Raw genomic sequence first — 6,000 nt, forward strand, 5'->3', positions numbered from 1 at the left:
CTTGCATGTTGCGTGAAAAATAGGTGTCGGTTCTATTTCTAGCATGCACACGTTTCTGAGCCGTGCGTGTCACGCAGGCGGTGTGCAAGCTCTAACCTGTTACCATGGGAGCCGAAATAAAAACAGACACGCCACGCAGCTGACACGCTCGCGCCACGCAGCCAGTGTGTAGCCGGCCTTAGCCAGACTGTTGACAAGAAAACCTTTTTAAAAACACAATCTCAACACTAGAACAAATGTTAAGACAAGTAAATAGAAGCATATCCAGGATATCTTTTGGTTATCTGGCTTCACTAACCCGAACAACCGCAGTCACAACTCCATGCATCTAACCGTGGGCATGTTCACAATAAAGGGGTGGGGTTTGCAGCATATGACCAATCAAACATGGACAAGTCTACGGCACACTATAATATTAGACATATACGGAGAAAATAATAATCCAGGAGAACAGCATCACAGCTGCCGGATGCACTGTGTGACTGTATGAATGAATAGGTCTTTATAATATCGCTGTATAAAGGAAAGTGGCAGCATGCACGGCTCCAAACAGAACAGTGTATCGAGTAGGGTTGGGTACCGAAACCTGGTTCCACTATGGTCTGGCTCTGTCGCTCCGAAACGGACGTAAAAAATATTAGACTTTCTCTGTAGTCTACTGTAAATGTAGGCTACTTTTAAAATGCCATATTTTCTCTCTGGGCTCACCAAAACGGAGATATAAGCATATAATGGCTACCACATCTATAAAAGAGCCTTTCTTTGATGTCATTTTTCAGTTTTTCAAGAATCTGTTTAGGAATCTGAATCATTTTAAAAGTACCGGTTCGGCATCGGAATCATAAATATCCAAACGATACCCAAACCTAGTGTCGAGTTCTTCCTAAAAACGTCTCTTTTAGTCTTCTTCTAAATGATGTTCTTATTTATTGTTATGCATAAACAAACACGTTTCAGATAAGCATTAAGACATGTCTGCCTGCCCTCCCCTCTCACCAAGATCTTCTATGGTGGGGAGGCCATCTTCCATGACCGTGTATTGGTCAGTAGGTAAAACCTGAGCTGTTCAGCGCGAGTTACCATGGTGATTTCTCCTGGTAAAAAGTAAACCAGCGTCATGAGAAAGAAAACCCACGGTTAACCCTGAAGTTCCCCCTAAATCCTACTTCGTAGTAGCCTGACAAGCCAGCCCCACATCAAGATGTTGGGTCTGGGAACTCACCATTGGCAGGGCTCAATCCGAGGGGCGGGATCAACGGGTGTCTTTCTATAGCGCTGCAACCAACCAGAGCAACGCCCGTTGATAGATTCAACTTTCGCCGTATCCGGTCGGCAAAACTCTGAACACATCTTCCTTTTTTAAGAATGACTTCAGCGCCGTTCTTTGTTCTTTTCTCAAAGAAAAGCTGAACTCCAAGTCTTCCAGAGTTGCGGCCAAAAGCCGATTCCAAAGACCGCTGTTCTCAAGCAGCAGCAGCCATCTTCTTTGTTTTCAAGTAGCAGGGAATTCACGCCAAACCGTCGCAACTCTGCCGTCATTATGTTAAGCCCCGCCCAGCGACTCTATACACGATGTGATTGGCCTGACTAGAGTTTGGTTTTTCCAGCTCGCAAGCCAAAGGAGAGTTGCTAGACTGACCCTGGCTGCAAATTACATTTGCTGGCGCTAGGGTGCGTCTAGATTTCTAGGCTACCTTCGTAGTACACGCCCTGTAAACATATTGCATCGTGACTCAAAATCATGTTTATTCTTCATTAATAATTGAACTGTTGCCATGACGAAGCACAGTAGTTTGCTGTCTCAGTGTTGAAGTGCCAGAACATACGCCACTTGATGGTGATTGTGAAGAGTTCTGGGTGGAGACATATACTCCAAACCATAGTGTCTACATAGTCTTTTAACTTAATGGTGTCCTTGTGTCTCATGTGGAGACGCAGTAACAGTGTGTGAAATCACAGTAATTCTTACTTTTGCCTTTCTCGAGTGCCAGACAGACCTTTTGCTGAGCTCTAAAGCGACATTTTCCATTCATTTCTGTTGATGCTCTTATGTCCAAAGATGAGGCACAGGAAACACATTTGGGAGCATGATCTGTGGATTTAATTCCAATGCACATTTTAATATGACCGTTTAACATCTTTGCAAGTTGCACATGCACTCCATTGTTTTTCCAGTAGCATGTTTTAGTGTTGAAGGACCATGTGAAAGTGAAGTGGCACTGGGCTGTTGGTGTCGCATCACGGAGGGGACGTGATGCTATTTGTGTATTTTATAGACAAATATGAGAAGCACAGAACAGCCTTGTGTACGGTGTCCTGCAGAAACCGTCACTGCCAAAAAGACGCTTGAAGCAGAAGCTGAACCCTTAATATGTTTCTGTAACTCCTATGCACTTTTGATATTGATCAATGCATTCATTAGCGGTGGCGGGACTTTGTCCCACAGGTGTGGGATATGTTTTTACACACCAGCTGTCACAATATGAAAACATGGCACCAAATGGATGAACAGGACTTCTGCAGGACACAGAATATCATGGCTGATATGTTGTATTGTCTCTGTGATACAGTATTTGCTGGTGTTGTCCAACTGTTGAAGGTGCTTTCGTGAAGACTCTCTGTGACTTTAATTTGACTGGAGTTGGATTTTAGCTACACAGAAGTGAAAAGATGTTAAAAAAAATACTTTTTACCTGTTTTTAGAATTTGAAGGAGTAAGAAGGTTAAGTGTTTTTGAAAGAACTGAGGATTTTTAAATGATATGGACAAAATGTTAGATACTGTATGTTTTTACTGTGGAAAATAAACTGACTCACTTTTGAAACTCTGCATAGCTGTTGAAAGTGAAGAGGATGATGAGTGCATGTCCTACTTTTGCGCAACATTTATTTATTGTGCTTTTATGTCTCAGTGGCTTTTTTTTAACACGCCAGTTGTCAGACGAGGAAAAGAACATGAACATAATAAATATTATTGCAGTAAATGAAAAGGTGCATTGCAAAGTAACTTTATGGGATCTATTCATTTACCTCTACCAGAGAAAAAACAGCAGCAGCAATGTTCAGGTTCTCAGGACTTAGCTCTCTTTGTTTGAATTACGTCTGAAATACATTTTTTTTGTTCTGACTTCACAGCAGGTTCAGATCAGTGTTCATTTAAGGTAAGTACTGTATGTCTCTGAAATCTTTACAGCAATCACCTTGTCAAAAAAAACATTTTGTCCAACAGAAACAAGTGAACATTGACATTTAGCCTTTTTCCATTTCAACCTGATGAGCCGCTTGAAACGGTGCAGTAGGTAAGACTTATAAAACTTTCTGTCATATTAGCTGAAACTGACCCTATGTTCCAGTAGAACTACATGAAGCAGGTCGTTAAAAAATAAATCCAGCTCCTCTGGCTCCACCTACAGCCTGTAGTGGGATTTGCAAAAACCCACAGCTCCCTGTTCAGATGCACCAATCAGGGCGGGGGTCTAACTGGGTGTCAATCACTGCTCATGCACACGCATTCATTCTCCCTTGTGGGACGAGGGGCTTAGGAGAACATTTGGGCTTTAGCAGGAAGGGGGGAGGTTAACCCTTGTGCTGTCTTCCCATCAACCAATCAACTTTTGTCGGTTTTCCAACGTTTTTGTTATTTTCAATGCTTTTTTTTCAATTCACGGCCAATAAACCTAAATAACCTTTTTTCCGACATTTGTTTTTGACATGTTTTTTTTGGTTGCTTTTTCCGAATTATGAATTATTTTGACTAATAGTTGAGATCTGAGGATGTGGATGTATAACTACAGACATGTCAAAGTTTAGTCAGGATGCTGTCTTGAAACCATTTAAAAAAATGCTTTTTTAAATGCCATAAAATTGAATGAAACAACCAAAATTCTACGAAAGTAATCATTCATTTTACCTTAAGAACATTGTATGGCATCCATGTTATTTTTAGGCAATTTGGTTGAAAGAAACCCAAGTTCCTGATATTAAAAACTTTGAAAACGGGTCAAATTTGACCTGAGGAAAACACAAGGGTTAACTAAGAAACGGTTAAACTTAGGTCTGTTTTGTCAAGAAATGAAATTGACACACTAATACATGCTTTTATCTCCTGTTTTACAACATTTTACAACATGTTTTAAGACTCAGGGTCCGACATCATGCCTTCCAGTCAGCAGCCCCTTTGGAATAGTCTCCCAATAAGCTTCTGGTCCTTGGACTCTCTGGACTCGTCCATTAATTCCTGATAATGGACACCTCGTCAGTCATTAATAAGAAAAGCCATTTCAGTGGAATCCAGTTTACAGAAACCAGTTTCAGATTGATCAAACACCCTGTGCAGTTACATTATTTTAACAAGTAGCTTTTAACAACCTTTTCTAAAAGTTTTGAAAAGAAAGGGAGTTTAGAAATGGGCCTGTAGTTCTGTGGCAAGGAGGGGTCCATGATGGGGTTCTCTAACAGAGAATGAACTATAGTCTGCACCCTGATCTAAAAGAGATGGCTTTATAACGTTGACTGTGCATTAGCTGATGAAGTTAATGATTGGCATTTAGCAGTCCTGTTACAGAGGTTCTGATGGTTGCTCTGATCGCTGTAGTCTCTACACACATCAACGCTCCGTTGGGTTTACACAGTGGTTACACTTTAGACATACCCACCAATGAGGCACGAACACATCAAACCATTGTTAATAAATGTAATTTTCAACAGCAAAACGTAGTTTTTTTTTTCTTCAAATCTATGCACCCCCCCAGTCAACCTCACAGGGGTTTAGCGGGGACATTGACCCACTGCCTTCCACAGCAGATGCACAGCTTCATTTCCAATTTTACCAACAGTAACACACCTTTCGCTGCATATGCTGAAGAAGCACATTTATCTGCCTGCTGTGTAGCTAAGGCTGTGCTCGATTGAAGAAATTCTCAGTCGACTCTCATTCAATTGTATCGACTAATCGATTAGTTGATTTAATCTACAGATCTGTAAATCTGAGTTTCTCCGCAAAGAGTCATGCAAAAGCACCACTTTAATCCTTGTGTTTACCAGAGATGTGCTCGTACATTTCTTGGAAATAAGTCATTCAGCGTGAAAAAGCATAAAACATCTACTAAAGAAATCTAACTTGACTAAGACCAAAACGACCGATTAGTCGACTAATCGACTAAAGAGGGAGCAGCCCTATGTCTAGCGTCCTAAATTTGTATCTGTTTCACCCGACATGACTAAGGTCAACATTAATGGCAAAGAATGGATTCACATACTTTATGTACTCACACACACACCACACTCCCCCCCACCATCCCATGGTGCATTATTCATGCTTGTTCCTGTCTATAAATATCCAACATGGCAGTAATGGAAGAGCTTTACAGTATATTATATAAGCTGCTGTATGTCAGTGCAATCCTAAATCTCCCTTGTGTGTGCTGGCCTACATGTTCACTGTTTGGTGTATTTAATGTATCAACACTATGCACCTAATTCACTTTCAATCGCTTTGGAGTTGTGTGTGCATATGTCACTGAATAATTTGGAGGTTCATGGCTCTGGGCTGTGGGTGGAAACCATATGAACATGGATGTTTGACCCCCCGTGTACCTACCAGATCTAGGTGTGTGATGGTGCTGTTTAAACCCTGAGATGTAAAATCAAGAGTTTAATTCCCCACCAATAATAAGCTGGGGTCTCATTTATAAAACTGTGCGTAGGATCCTTACTAAAAGTGTACTTACGCCCAAAAGCCAAAAATAAATCCGATTTATAAAACCGTGCGTGCGAACAACTGTAAGCAATGTTCCCCAATGTGTTGGGGAGTCAGGCTCCATGAACCCAAGTGAAAAATCACCCAGTTTACTATACTTGCATGGTATGAGGTCTACTAAAAGTCCTGAAAAGTTTGTCTTTGTCAGCCTTTGCAATCCTGAGTTAGGGGGGGCGCAGTCCTTTTTTGGCTTGGGTTCATGGAGCCTGCCGAAATGTGACCCCCCCCCCCAATTCAGGACAG

Source organism: Perca fluviatilis, chromosome 8 (assembly GCF_010015445.1).
Source record: "Perca fluviatilis chromosome 8, GENO_Pfluv_1.0, whole genome shotgun sequence".
In the NCBI taxonomy this organism is placed as follows: domain Eukaryota; kingdom Metazoa; phylum Chordata; class Actinopteri; order Perciformes; family Percidae; genus Perca; species Perca fluviatilis.